Source organism: Protopterus annectens, chromosome 1.part0 (genome assembly GCF_019279795.1).
Source record: "Protopterus annectens isolate FY-2018-M chromosome 1.part0, PAN1.0, whole genome shotgun sequence".
Lineage (NCBI taxonomy): Eukaryota > Metazoa > Chordata > Ceratodontiformes > Protopteridae > Protopterus > Protopterus annectens.
In genome coordinates, this window is record NC_056725.1 from 956,895,764 (window position 1) to 956,912,545 (window position 16,782).

The window sequence follows — 16,782 nt, forward strand, 5'->3', positions numbered from 1 at the left end:
ATGTCCTTTTTAATTTTAAAACCTTTTGGGGATGAATCATTTTTTTTTTTCAAATATTTCTTTTATTTTTCAAAATATGAAACAATGCATACAGAGAAAGGAAATACATTACAGTTATGCACATTAAAATGCAACGATGAATAATTACAGAATATTATGAGTTACCACATAGTTAAGCAGTGATACATATGAGAAGGAAAGGAACAGCACGATGAGAGCATTGTAATCAATTTAACCAAAAACAATTATAACAATATTTACAACAAAATGTGCTACACTTCCTCTGCAGTGGTATTGCAAAAATATAATATTAATTGGGTTAACAGTGGTTCTCCGATATATTAACAGGGATAAGGATATCTGTTGTACTCAAAATATGAATGGGAAGTTATTCAGTAAGAATCAAATCTATAAGTTTCTTCCATAGTTTACCAAAATAAGCTCTCTTTTTGGGGCCTTTTATAATGAATTTATGAGCTGAAATGTGTTTGTAAGCCATCTCTTTGAAACCTTTCCAACTAAGTTTGGTGCGATCTAACCAATTTTAGTGATGTATAGTTTAATAAGTGAACAGAGAATAATTAAAATGTGGAGTTGTAATTTAGATAATTTGGAGGTAGGAATATGGAGAATGGCTGTTTCCCACGAAAGGGTGGAGGTGTAGTAACCCATTTTTTGTAAACGAACTTTTAGAGAGCACCAGAGTTTGTAAGAGTGGTTGCAATACCACATAATGTGTAATAGATCCGCTCTCGGATGGGGACAACAAGTACACGAGGGGGATGAGTTGGGGTTAAATTTATTAAGTATTACAGGAGTGTAGTAGGAATTATTGTTTAGCATCAGTTGGGTGTATAAGAGTTTTTTTAAAAAGGGAGAGTTCTAAAGTAGATTTTATAGCTGAGAGTTTTTGGTCCTCTGTAATAGGAGAACCAACGGTATTCCAATAGTTAGAGAAGAGACAGTTTGAGTTGTATAGCAAAGTATTCAATAGTTTGTAAGAGGATGAAATTGTTTTTTTAGTGCTCGATATTACAGATATAATTTCAACTAGTTTGTTAATTTCCTGAGGGTTGGGAGAAAGATTGAAATGTTGTGCAAGTATCATTTCTCTTAGTTGTCGAAGAATAACTGTGTATTTGTTATTGGTTCCAAGAATTAACCGTAGCTCAGGAAGAGATTTTGACCTATATTTGAGGATGTCCCATACATTGAGATCCTTGATGAGAGGAAATTTAGTAAGGTCCAACATTACATTATTGATTTTGAGGTTTGGATTATGATGGAGTGGTTGGAGAAGGGGTAGAATATTTTCCAGTTTGATGTCTTTAATAAGTTTTTGGAAAAGCTTGATTTTATGTTTCAGGGAATGTGCTAGGTTACAGTTGTTTATAGAAAAAGTGGATAGGAAGGGAATAGCCTGAGGATTAATTTTGTTAGAGATAATATGGTGATGCCAGATTTTTAACCAGGATGGAGAGTGGGTCTGATTTTTGCTGCTAAAATTTGAAATAGACCAGACTCTGTTTGAGCAGATAATCTTGTAGTACAGTTGAAGGTTTGGAAGGCCTAGCCCCCCTTTCTCCTTAGGATAGGTTAATTTGGAGTAAGAGATCCTAACTGACTTCGGGAACCAGATGAACCTAGCTAGGTCTTTTCAATTTTGGAAAAGAAGTTATTAAAGACTACCATATCCGAAGCATTGAATTGATATAAGAGTCTGGGTAAGACATTCATTTTCACTATTGCTACTTTGGACAAGAAAGCTAAATTCATAAGTTTCCATCTTTGTAGATCTTGCTGAATGGTGGACCATGTTTTAGTAGATTATTTTGGAGCATGGAAGCTTGGTTATGTTCAAAATGGATACCTAGATATTTAAGGTTATATGTTGTTTGGAAGGAGGACTCAGGGAAATAGAAAGATTTGTGGGAGTTGGGATTAATTGGGAAAATATGTGATTTTTTATTGTTAATTAGGTAGTCTGATGTGGTAGAGAAGTATTTGATGGCATTAAAGATTTTGGGTAGGTCTGAGTTGGGAAACTGGAAGTATAGATTTAAATCATCTGCAAAAGCTGATAGTGCAACATGTGTATTTAGGATTTTAGGGATGTTGTGGTGAGTATTCTGCGTGATATATAAAAAGAAGGGCTCGATAAAGATGTTAAAGAGAAAGGGTGAAAGTGGGCAACCCTGTCTTGTTCCATTAGTAATCAATATTGGCTTGGATCTCTGTTTGTTTATGTAGAGGTATGTATAAGACTTTGTATAAAGTGCTCTGATCATATCCGAGAAGGATTTAGGTATATTGAAATGGGACAAGGTAGCAAACAAAAAGTCCCAATTGACTCTGTCAAAAGCCTTAGAGGCATCCAAAGTTAGGGCATATATTGGGTTTTTGTCTTTTTTGGTAAATTGTATTAGGGAATCCAAAGTTAGGGTATTATCCCATGTGTGTCTATTGCTCATAAAACCAGCTTGGTCAGGGGAAATTAAAGACGGAAGTATCTTTTGTAATCTATTAGCTAAAATAGCAGCAAGAATCTTAATGTCAACATTTATTAACGAAATTGGTCTGTAATTGTGTGGGTCTGCTTTATCTTGTTTATTTTTTAATAGTAAGATGGTTTTTGAGTTGTTCCAATGTATGTCAGTAATACCCTCCTTTATGATACAGTTAAAGACTTTCAATAGGATGGAGGATATTTTTGGGCAAAAAGCTTTGTAGAAGTTAGTAGTGAAGCCATCAGGGCCCGGAGATTTGCCTCTTTTAAGGTTGTTTATGATGTCTTGGACTTCTTGAATGGTAAATGGGGCAGATAAGAGAGAGACTTGATTAGGTTCAAGAGAGGGAAAATTGATGGAATTAAGAAAAGACTCCATCTGGGGTTTGAGAGTATCGCGTTTATTGCTACTATAGATATCTGAAAATAATTCAAAGAATAAATGTATTATTTCAGAATCTGAATTGTAAATTTTCCCTTGATAGTGAAGGGTGGAAATTCTGGGAGCACCGTTATTATTTTTTAATATTCTTGCCAAAGTTCTTGAGGGGATTTGAGCCCATTCAGAATATGTTGCTATAAATTTTTGTTCCTGTAGGGAATAATTCTGTGAGTGAAGTTCAAGTAGTTCTTTGCGCGTAGAGTTGATCAGTACTTCAGTTTTTGGGTCTGGAGATACTCTCTGACTTTTTTCTAAAGATGAGAGTTTAAAGGATAGAATATTTTCTTTTTAATGTTGAGTTTTTTAAGAAAGGAAGCTTTGCTAATCAAAAAACCTCTCATTTCAGCTTTACAAGCCGCCCATTGAATGTCTGGAGGAATTTGGGACTTTGTAAGATTAATGTCGAGAGCCAACAACATGTTATTAATTTTATTTAGTATATCTATATTATTTAGTAGGTTACTGTTAAGGGTCCAGTTGGCAAAGGTAAAATCAGGGGTGTTGAATCTAATTTTAAGAGAGATTTTTGCATGATCAGAGAGAGATCTGGGTTCAATATTAAAAGTATTTTTAAATTTAGATAGGGGGTCTGAAATTAGAAGGAAGTCTAGACGTGACCAAGATTTGTGACAATTAGAGTAGAAGGTATATAAATTTTCTTTGGTCGAAATATTACTAAAAGTGATAGTGTCTACAAGATTAAAATCTGAGATAAGTTCCTCTAAGGCTATAGAAGCTTGGAAGTTATAAGAGGAGGATTTGCTGGTGCGATCTAGGCTAGGGTCTATTACCACATTCCAGTCCCCACCTACTATGAATAAGTAATTTGGAAATGAGTTTAGTATGTTATAAATTTCTAAAATAAAAGTTTGTTGTTGAGAGCAAGGACCATATAGGTTCAAGAACAGAATTGGTTTGGAGGAATCTGGGAGTGTAGAGGTGAAATAACACCATCTGCCGTTTGTATCGGATTTATATTCATTGATAGCTTCCTGGAATTGTTTCTTAATTATAATGGCCACCTTCGAGTTTGTGCTATCACCAGCACTTATTATGGACCTGATCCATTTTCTATTTTTTATATTCTCCCATTCATTTTCAGATAGGTGTGTTTCCTGGAGAAAACTGATATTAGCCTGGGATTTAAAAACCAGGTGGAGAAACAGTTTTCTTTTAGCAGTATTTTGTAAGCCTTTGATATTCCAAGAGTCAACGGCCCAACTCAGGTATGTTAAAAACTAACAGGGTATAAGGAAACATTATATATTTGGAGACTTAATGTAATATATGAGTAAAATAATGTGTGTTGGAAAGAGACTGCCTTGTGCTTGCAATAGGCAGAGAGGGAGATGGAGAACCGTATCAGATCTGTGTCAGCAAAAAGTTTGGATGTAGAGGAGGAAGTAGCAAAATACTCCTTCTGACATGCCCCGGTGCCTACCCACCTGAACCCCTTAGGCGAAGAAGTATATAAACTAACAAAAGAAAACCTTAACAATTCTATACATATATACATAAAATTTCTCATCCAGAGGGTTATCAAACTAGATCCCTACTACAGTGCACATACAGCATCCGTATGTAAATGCTACACCTACTAGTATGTCATGTAAGTATGACCTTGTGTAAATAAACATACGTTTGTAAGCCTAAACGCTTAAGCTTAATGTATGTGAGAAATGAAAATCTATGAATACCATGTATAACAGACTTATTACAAGTATTACAAGTATTACTTATTACAAGTAGTAGCATTTCTTATGGAATTTCACACACAACAGGTAAGTTGTAGAATTGGCAAAACACTAAAGCCTTATTAAGCTCATCGTATACAAGAACCTGATACTAGTGAATCTGACAGCACAACAGAAGTTGTAAATGGTTGAGGAGCTGAACAGTATAAGTAGTTGTGGTGTTGTTTGGGCAAAAAGGTATTTCCCATGAACAGACTCTGATAATAGCAGAGCTAATTTAAAACTAAGAGTCTTGTTGTGTTGTTGAGACCCTCCCTCTCTCTGTGTTTACCAATTACCAGGTTTAAGCACTTCTGATTGAGGTTTAAGTGGTCTTTAAAACCCCTTCATAACTTTTTACTGCCAGCTAGGTTAAATTAAATCATTAAATTTGTTTTACAGCCTTATGTCAGACTCCATGGCCACCCTGCCCCATTAGCAATTGACACACAAAGCCTTATTTCTTTCTTTAATTCCCAACTCTATATGGATACTTCTCTAACTGTAAACTGCAGCCAGTTCAATAAAACAGAAAGACAGTGTAAGTGTATCCATATGCTGATTATTACAAATGAGCAGGATTTGCTATAAATATGAGTTTGTTTAGTTAATTATAGTGTAACATCCTGCTACAGTCAGAACTAAACAACGCTTCCTGACGTCTATTATGTTTCTATGTGAATTGTGTATTTGTTAGTGAAGGTGTTTATGCTTTTACTTTATATGATTTTTGCAACATGGGGCCATGGAGGTCAAACAGACCATCATGGTCCTCATTTAGCGTAACTGGAGTGTCCCAGCGATAGAAACTGTTTGCAAACCTAGACTATATACAGGGGATCCGAACACAGTAAGCAGGACCTTTTTATTATGTACAGCGCTGTAAGCGCGATTGAAGGAGAACAGATCTAGCGAGCGTACACTTCAAGAGTCCCAGCAAAAGAAGTCCCACTGGAAACCTCGCGACGAAGATGCGTTCCTTGCTTGACACGTGGATCTGCCTTAGAACAGAAGAAGGGATGTTTTAACTGTTTTAAACAGTCTCAAACCTGATAAACAGACAATGTTGACGCTGAATTAGAGAGCGACGATGTCCCTGAAGCCTCCGGTGAGTGAATTAAGCATATGAGATGACAATCTGCTGAAACGCTTGTACTGGAAGATTATGAAGTTATCCAAGATCAGGAACCTTGTTAAATATTTTAAGGAAGATCTCTTTTGCTTCATTTTGGGAGGTTACAGTATATTTAGTTTCATGTTGAGAAAAGATCAGAGTATTTGGGTACGCATTTGAAATCTGATGTTTCTTTTAATTAGGTCTGAACAAAACGGAGCTAGTTTTTGTCTGTTCTCCTTAATGGAGATGGGTAAATCTTGTGTAAAAGTTAATTTGTGATTGTTCCACAGGAAATTTTATTTTTTTGCTGCATATAAAATCTGTTGAGCTGTCTGGAAATTCAGTAGTCTTGTGTATATTTGGCGAGGAGCTAAGGCATCTTGTCTTTTATGAAGCGACGTGGGCTCTCTCAATTGTGATATTTTTCCCCTTCTGGGTGAAGAAGTGATTCAAATATTTGTTTTGTTATAGCAAGTAAGCCTTGACTGTCATAGCTCTCTGGGAGACCTCTTATTAATATATTATTACGTCTGCTTCTAGCTTCTAGATCTGTAAGTTTTGTCTGTAGGTCTAACAAAGAGGCTGTTTTGGCACGCAGATCATCTGATAAAGATTGTAATTGGAACTCATTAGATTGTACTTTTTGCTCAAGTGTGTCTACTCTGTCCACAATTTGATTGATGGATTTACCTATGGTTGAAAGTTGTTCCGAGAAGCTTTGTATGGCAGATTGGATGGGCTGAAGGGCCTGTTTCAACTCATCCATGTGGAAGCTAGAGTCTTCTTTACTGTTTGTATCACTTTTGATAGGCTCCGCATTTTGTTTGTTTGTTCTCTGCCTTTTTGAAAGGACTTCTTTTTCAGGTGAAAAAATTGCTGAGGCTTTGGCTTTTATTGTTTGAGTATCCATTGTAATAGAGTCATTTGTTGTTTTTGTCTGTTTAGCCATGTGGAGTTAGAGGTATTTCAAGTAGGAGCAGGCCTCCCTGAGTCACTTGTGGAAATAACACTGTGGAAGAGCCAGAGATGATGGAAGTCTATTTTGAGTTTTTCCCACTGCGAAGGTGATGCAATTACCGAAGAGATGAAGGTAAAGTAGCTCTTTTCGAAGTGTGTAGTGTCTTAGAAAAAATAGTTGAGGTGAGGAGCTCTGTGCATAAGCTGTTCACTAGTCGACCACCATTTTGGAATTTTTGGGGATGAATCATAGAAACACATATTTTCATGGCAGCAAAGAACTTCATCAACACCTATCTGCCTATGTCCTTACCTTTGATGTAAGCTGCAGATTTTAGGTTGTTGCTTCTGTTATTCAATCATTTAGTTGACTCCAACTCTTTGTGACCTCAACAGGGCTTTAGGATAGCAGACCTGTCTGTCAATAACCACTTCTTTAAGTTCTTTCAAATTCATGTTCATTCTTTCAGTAATGCTGGTCATTCAACTTAACCTTTGCTACCAAAGTACTTGAGTTTATGTTTCACTATCAGGCCATTCAGAGAACAGTCAGGATTTATTTCCTTAAACATTGACTGGTTCAATCTTTGTGTAGTGCATGAAAACCTCAAAAGTTTTATCAACCTCAATAATTTGAAGGCATTACTTTTCCACTGCATAGTTCTACTAATAGTCCAACTCACACAGCCATGTCTAACTAGTGGGAAAAACAGACAGTTTGACTATAGTTACCTTTACTGGCAATGTGAGATCTCTGCTCTTCAAAATAGTATCCAGGTTTGCCAGAGCTTTCCTTCCAAAAAATAAGCATCTTTTAATTTCATGGCTGCACTCTAAATATTCCAACACTGTTGAGCCCAGAAAAATAAAAGCTGTCACTGCCTTCACTTCTTCCCCATCTGTTACCAAAGAATAGATAGGACTGGATGACAAGATTTCATTTCATTTATTTATTTATATTTGAGCAACAAGCCAGATTTTGCACTTTCTACTGTCACGTTCATCAACAGGCTCTTCAACTCTTACTCACTTTCAAACATCAGAGTGGAATCATCTACATACCTGAGGTGTATTTCTCCTAGCAATTTTGATCATGTATCTGATTCATCTAACCCAGCATTTTGCTTGATATATTTGGCATACAAATTGGATAAGCAGGGTGACAATATACAGCCTTGTCTTGCTAATTTTCCAATCTTGAGCTAGTTATTCAATGTTACATTCTAATGATTGCTTCCTGCTCTGAATCTAGATTCAGCAAAAGGAAATTATAGTGATCCCATATCCCCAGTTCACTTAATACCTGCCAATGTTTGTTATGGTCCACACAGTCAAATGCCTTAGAGCAGTCAATAAAGCAGAAGTAAATATTCTTCTGCACCTGTCTTGCTTTTTCTAATTTCTAGAAGACATTTGCTGTTTGATTTATATTGACTCTGCCCCTTTTACTACAACCTTGTACATATTGCTGCTTTCAGTCCATGCCAGTGACAGATGGTAAGTTCAAAGTATGTGTGTGGGGGTGGGGGGAGGTGGGGCTGATGCAAGTAAATGAATGGAAGACACTACATGGAATGGGGTGGGATTGTATTATGGAACATTTTGGATTGCCCATTGGGAAAATCAACGACCATAGTGTGTGATCAAACAACAGATGTGGTCAGTTACTTTCATCCTCAGACTGCCTCAGCACCCACTCATTATTGTCTCTTCATGGATTATATATCCCTCAATTATCTCTCTGCAATCAACAAAACCAGCCTTAAGTGAAATGGAGCTCTAGAAAAAGGAATCAGTGGGCCCTGTTGCATACTATTTCCCCCTGCCCTTTCCTTTCTTCTTCATTCTAGTACCATACCATCCAGAATGATTAATTCTTTTTTTTTCACCATTTGTCTTCCTTTTTAGCTTTTTCTTCTACCCTTTTAATACAACATAACCAACTAAGACTCCATTGTAATAATTGTGAAGGTGGTAACTGATCTGACTCTGGCTCTGACCTGCATATTAAAAGTTTTTTTTTTTTTACTTTTCATCCAGTGATGTTCAAAATAAAAATCATAAGCAAGGAAAGAAATTCAGTTTTATTTTTTTTCTTTCAAGGAAAAACAAGGTGTGTCTAGTTTCCAATCAACTGAGATAGCAGCAAGCATACATAAATTACCCTATATAAATTTTAAGTTAAATTGTCTGTGAATAGTGCCTGCCTCCATATCCTTCCAAAAATATATAGTTACCTTCTGTGTACATTTCTGGTGCTGGAATGGTATGAAAGTAAAATCACAAATGGCCAAAATATATACATTATACACCCAAGGGTCTTGAGAATGAAACTAGGGAACCTGGATTAAACTTGCACACAAACGGCGAGAACAAGCAGACTTCAAACAGGTAGAATTACAACCAAAAACAACCAGTGAACTACGTCCTGAGAGATGGCAAAGCTGTTCACTGCACACTCTGCCAGTGATCATCTGCAATAACACACATCCTGTCCAGACTGCTACAGCCCAACTGACAGTCACTTACCCAAAAATTAAAGCTATGTTTATTGAAGGTACACCTCTAATACCAACATGTAATAAAATAATATAAACATTTCTCAAACACACACACACACACACACACACACACACACACACACACACACACACACACACACACTAATATGACCACTTGTATTACTGTGACTGTATACCTCAGATGTTTGACTGTGATCAAATTAATAACTAAATTAATAAATAACTGCCACAGAGTAATGCATTTTCTTAACTCACTGCTATCAGGATACATTGAGCAACCCACTGCAATCCACCAACTTACTTCTCAACCTCTGCACTCAAGAATCAAAGAAAATACTAAAAATGTAATGGGGGAAATGGACCAAAATCAGGGGCAGATATTGCCCTTAACTTAGAACATTGCTTGAAAAACATTCTTTGCACCATGTAATTTTCTGAAAGCTATTATGTCTGAAATTCAAGTGTCTTGTATTATTTACTGACTACAGTCCTCAACGATTTGCTAGAAAAAAAAACACAACTGTTAAGAGGAATAGAAGAAAACATGAAGTAAAAGCAGAGACATTCTTAAAAACAATGACAGTTGAGAGCATCTGTGCCCCTACATACACATAGTATACATTAGAACACACACACACTCATACACACACACACACACACACACACACACACAAACACACACACACACACACACACACACACACACACACACACACACACACACACACACACATTCACTCACAGACAGTGACTATCAATTACAGTTACTTGTATGATGGTGGCCATACACCACAGAACTTTGTTCGATTTAATGGATAAATACATAAATAGCTGTCACACAGAAATGCATCTGCTCAGCTCACTCTTGTCAGCATACAGTAGATAACTCTTTACATCCCCCTCACACACTTCCCTCTCACCTTCTTACTTAGCTAAAGAATCCTTGCCTTTTTGTTGTTGAGTCATGTGTTGTGGAGATTCTCAAATGGGAAAATCTCCTGTGGTAGTTGGTGTCTCCTTTAATGTCTCTTGATCTTGTCCATCCAATTGGGTCCAGAGATTTGCTGGTCTGGAATTCTGCTTTGCCCTTTTGAGCTGAAATCAACTCTGTTTAAAGCCCTTTTCTTAGAAGGAAAATAAATATAAAACTAAACAAACATAAGTAGTCAGTTTTCTTCAGTGGAAGTTCCCTTATTGGCAGATGACCGCTGCTTAGCTGACTGAGTACAGTAGGAATGAATCAGAGCTAATATTGGGGATTTTTTAGGGAGGATACAGGGGAGGCACCTCCTGTCAACATCATAGGGGGTGTGAGGGCTGGGATTATTTTAATGAGGAGGAGGAGGGTTTATTTTATTTTATTTTTAATTGAAGCCCCTATGCCTTTGTGGTAGCTGTCACCCTGTGTTCTTAGGGTTTGTGGTAATAGTTTGTATTTGATAATGTGATAACAATAAAAAAAATCACAATAAAAAAAATACACAAGTTGTGCCCAATCATAAAATCCCAGTAGTTATTATAATGTCCATATTAGATAGTAAACCATTTTTGTCTATGTCAATTTCTCCTTACATTCAAATCATACCTTGTAAAACCTATTCACAGTCATTCTTTATTGTTTAATTAATTCAGATTTGACACTTAATTTCCAAACAGTCTATTTAATTGTGTTTACAAGCTAAGCCAGTTCCTGATAATAGTATCTTGCAAGCACAATCAAAACCTAATTGTTATAAGAAAAAAATGTCATATCTATTGTGCCCTTTATTTTATGGGGCAGGGGATCAAAACTCAGTCCACTAAGATGTGTTGTGCTTTTGCTAGTGTCTTCAACAGATCTTCCATTATTTATTATCTTAAGTCAGTATTTATTAAAGAGACACTAAGAGAAACTATATAATTATATTAATTACCAATATGGAATTGTGTGTAAAATTCCTAATCATGGGTTTAGCAGTTACAGTGAGTCAGCTATCAGACTGATAATCACAGTTGAGAAAGATCTGTATCTGATCTTTCATTTGTGTGGGTGGATGGTGTTAAAGTTTATATCTCAATTTCAGTGTTTTATGGTGGCTAATTGCTAATATTTACAGGAAACATGTCTATATTTGTCCTGGTATGCTGTTGTTTTTGATTTACGAAGATCCTATTCTATAATTTTCTGTAAAGATTAGCATCCACAAGGCTGTTCTTGTTAACGAAGGCAGTTATTGTGTCTTGGCAAGGTGGAGGAGCTTACTTTAGCAGAAGTGTGTCTCATGTTTCAACAGGGTGCTAATTTTCAAGATTCTTATCTTCTCTTCAAATCCCCATTAGCACAGACTTAATGCCATTCCCTAGCTATTGTCAAGGATGACAAGGAGCCTGAGAGGGGTTACTAATGTGGGATGGAGCATGAGAATGGAGACTTTTTTAGGTGAATTAAAGACTTTTTAGGGCCAAAAGTAGTAATTAAATCTGGAGGTCAGGATGGGTGCCAAAGTAATGCAATATAATTCCAGCCTAGGTTTTTCTCTGAGAAGCACTGATCCTGGAATACCTAAAACTTACTAGCAAGCAGATATTTAAAGTACTAGCCAAAAAAAGAAACAGGTAAGGAAAACAGAAGCAAATATCAACATTAAGTGAACGTGCTTGAGCTACACTGAAATGGACTTGGGGAAACAAGTAAGTGATAGATCTGGCAAGTGTGCTTGCTTTCATGAATAGATTGTCTATGCATTTCACTCCAAAGAAATCTACATGAAATAATTAAACTAGAGAAATATATGTTAAACGGATTAATAATAATAATTTAGTTGATTTAATAGTGAAAGCAGAAGATAAGTCTTTGTTCTTCACTCATTATTTTATGGGCATGGAACATAAACTAGAATTGATAGGATTTATATCTCTACAGATTTACTTAATAAAGTGAATTATTTTAAAAATATTTCTTGTCCTTTATCTGATCATAATGCACTAAGTATTAATATATTAATTGTTACAAGGAAATGTTAGATTATTTATAGAATCCCAGTACATATGAATAAATTAAAAGACTTTAAGAGCTACCTTAAGGAACAAATCGAGAAGGTTTTATTTTTGAAGGATAATGGTCAGGTTAATAAAGTCAAACTATGGGGCTCCTTAAAAATACATATTAAAGGTAGAATGGGAAAATGGGCTAGTAATAAAATCTAAGAGTGGGATAAAAGTGATGTTTGAACAAAAAGCAAAGAAATTAGTTAATACTGAAGTCATTAAAAAATTCTTCTTCTGGCTTTTCCCGGTTAGGGGTCGCCACAGCGGATCATCTGTCCACTCATGATCGGCAGTGGAGTGTTACAGTGTTGAGTTGCCAGCCTGGCGCCCAACCTTCCAAAGAAGGAACACACTCACACCTAGGGCCAATTTAGTGTGTCCAATCCACCTACTGCATGTCTTTGGGATGTGGGAAGAAACCGGAGCACCCGGAGAAAACCCATGCAACTACAGGGAGGACATGCAGACTCCACACAGAAGGCACCCCAGCCAAGAATCGAACCAGAGAACCTCTTGCTGTGAGGTGACAACACTTAGCGCTGCACCACCGTGGCCGCCCAAAGTCATTAAAAAATTAATGACAAAATATCAAGGAATTTGAAATGCACAAAGTGGAGATAGCTTTAGAAAAAATAAAATTGCACAATTATGCAATGACTTCAAAAATATATGTATATTAGCTAATAGGAGGAAGATGTTAAGCAAAAAGGTTCAAATCAAAAATATCTAAAATTCTCACACTATTAAGTTTATTTCAGACATAGAGGAAATGCTGACTTTTTTAAAAAAAATACATGAGAATCTTAACAAAGATAAAAATAATAATCCTGATGATTAGAAAACTGATAAGTATTTACAGAAAAATGTTACTAATAAACCTTCATTAAGGCAAAATATCCATGCAGGAACAGTGTAGCCATTCCTGCATGGAATATGGCCTTCAAGCGATCAGCAAACAGCTAATCTGGCGAGCACAAGCGTGCCTACACTGTTCCTGCACATATACGGCTACAGAATGCTAATTACCTCATTTGCTGGTGAAAACCATGCAAATGAGGTGAATTAGTGATTCATCAAGCAGTGAGGTTTCCGTGCAAAAACAGTACTATTTGTAGAAATGTATTCGGTTGCTAACTGAATACGTTTCTGCAAATAACAAAACAGAGGCATGACAGCTCTTAAAAAAGCATGTATTACAGTGTTTAGGCATGCCAATGGCCAAATATATGTGCATTGGCATGGAAAACTGTTTTTTTTTTCTTTTTTTATAAAAATCAAATGCATTTATTTTTTTTGGCCGATCTCGGACGTTTAAGCATAGGGCAGCGGCAAGCAAATGGGATCATTCCAAAAATAAAAAAAAATGTAAAAACTCAATTTCAAGGGAAATCTGCATTTTTCCATTATAGTTTATGGCATGCAAAATTAAAACAATACTAGGGAACAGTGGTTGTCAAGGGGAAAGGCTCTGTGTCAGTGCAGCAACTATGGATTAAGGCAGTGGGATACGCAAATGAGGGGAATGTACTGAATCACAAAAATCTTGTAAGTCCCAAACTGCACCTAACTGTGTAGGTGCTCTAGCATGATGGTGTAACTAGCAGGAGCAACAGACATGAAAAGGGGGTGTGTTAGGCATGTTGTAAGTACATTGGACCCCTAAGGTGCAGAGATAAGCTTAGGCAAGGGGGTGTGTCTGAAGCTGTATTGACTTATTCCATGAACTGAGGAGCATGTTCATGCCCAGGAGAGGGCCATTTCTTACTGTTTACATCAGCTAAACAGGTTTGTGTGGAGCGCACTTGGTCTAAAAAAAAATGGAAATAGCAGGACTGTTTATGTTTAGGTACAAGGTTTGCGCGGCACACCTTGGGACTTAAAAGGGGAGGAAATGGGAAGGGGAAAAAGAAAAAAAAGGAAAATAGCAGAATTAAAGCAAGCAAGTGCACATAACTTAGCTGGCAGGTGGAATATATCATAGTCAGCCAATCATCAAGCAGCATCTGCAGCACAACAGTATAAAGTGTGGAAACACCTTACATTCTGTTTTTTCGAACAAACTCTGCACCACTGGTGTACACATGCGGGGGAATTTTAAATGGAAAAATGTTAGGAGATGCCATTGCTTTGATCCATCAGTATGTGCTAGAAGCTGAGGGTGGAGAGGAGGATAATGCTAACAACCACCACAGGCCAAAGAGGTGGAGAAGAGTGTTCAGACCCAGGGTAACTTACCAAGGGCAACCTGATCTGGAGATAGTACAGCACTATAGGGTTGACAGAGACATACTTCAGCAAATCACTGAGGTGTGCCAGCCTCAACTCAGACCTAGAATCAACAGAGGGGATCCCATCCCAGTTGATACCACGCTATGTGTAGCCTTAAGAATTCCAGCTACAAGTACTTTCCAAAGACCTACTGGGGACATCATGGGGGCCTCACAGGCATCTGCATCTAGGGTAGTCCACCAGTTCCTGGATGCCATGCTACCACATGCCGGTGAGCACATTTACTTCCCCAACACCCGTGAGGAAAGGATCAGCATTATGCTTTTCTTCCACCATGTAGCAGAATACCCAGAGGTACTGGGTGCCACAGACTGCACACATCCACATCAAAGCACCACCCGGTGAACAGGTTAGGGTCTACATAAACTGCAAGGGCTTCCCCTCCATTAACTGACAGCTTGTGTGTAATGCCCAGGGCATTATCATGAATGTGTGTGCTGGCAGCCCTGGAAGCTATCACGACTCCCACATCTGGCATTCATCACAACTGTACCAGGCATTTGCCAGTGGGGGCATCCTGTATGGCCATCTGTTGGGGGATGCTGGCTATGCACTGTAGCCATGGATGATGACACCCATCAGAAATGCACATCCACCCCCACAAGAATGCCATAATGAGGCACACGCACAAACCAGGATCACTATAGAACATGTGCTTGGGATGCTCAAGTCACAGTTTCGCTGCCTTGACATATCTGGTGGAGCCTTGCATTCAGCCACATGTGCACACATGCTCATAGTATGTGCCATGCTACAGAATATGATCCTGCGGAAACAGCTGCAGCAGGAACAGCACAGGGAAGGGCCACACAGCCCACCAGCATTGCCAAGGTCCCCACAGGCACAGAGGGACTCACAACAGGAGGCCCCTGAGCCTGCTCCTGTAGGCAGATGGAGGCATATCCAGTATGCTCAGGCCTTGGCAAAGAGGCAAGGCATAGCACACACACTGACACTGTAGGGACCTCAGGGACTGACACCTCTCTCTGACTCGCACACGCAGTAAAATGGATGACACACACATCACATTACCTGTAACTTACCATGTATAGGCAATGTACTGTGTGCATCCAACATAGGTGGCCCTCAAGTACCATGCTCACAACTGCCACAAGCACAAAGTAAGTCAGTTTTCTTAAAAATAAATGAATGGATTAGTATGTTTTGCTAGCATATCTATAGTAATGCTGCATGCATGCAAGGGAATGGGGTGGCCTACTGGGATAGCAGCACACAACTGACAGCTATGTAGGATACCAGGAAATGTCTGGTCAAAACTGGCCTTCACACACTATGCAGGAGTACCCAAGGTGTCAAATTCCACTGCCGTATATGTGTGGGGACAACTAACTGGGGGGGGGTCATAGCTCACAGGCATAGAGGTCAGCGTGGGGGTTCCATAACCGCCCCTCACAATCACACAAGTCAGCTGCAAAAAAACACAGAGAAATGTCTGGTAAAGGCACAAAAATGGTGGCAATGTTGAATTACCCCCCTACAGACTCACACAATGATAGCACAGCAGGACCCACAGTTGCAGTAAGACTATGAAGGGTAAGAAGTCTGAAACTCAAATGTATGCCAGTACAATCTGACCTGGGCTCTTTACTGATATGCCTCTAGTCCCCAAGATAGGGCACAATGGTATGGTAAATGGAACCAAAATGTAAAGCAAATATCAGCACAGTCTGTGCAAATGTGCACAGTTGACAGGTGTGCCCCCCATATACCCACACAAATGCAGTAACATGCATGTTTACAGGGGAATAGCAGCATAGCACACATTGGCAGGGATGTACCAATACACATGAAAACATGTTGCCTGTCCACAATATGCAGGGGCAAATGAGCTATGTGTATGTGTGGTTAATACTGTCTGGATCTGGCCAGCACTTTCTAATGGCAGTCATCTTGTAGTGCCCTAGGTACAGTGCTGCCTTTGACAGGCCCATTTGCAGATAACTGCAGTGCCAACTGTTACGCATGTCAATGACACCCACTGCTCTGCCACTGACATACCTGGAAGTCACAGTGCTAGGGTGGAATATACCACACATATTAGTGACATCTTGAAGGATGTGTAGCAGAGGTGCCAAGGCTTTTGTGAATATAAGTGCTTTTTGGTACTGTTGCCAGTGGTCATTCTCAATAATCCTTATTTCTTATGTTTGCTTTTACATATAATGGAC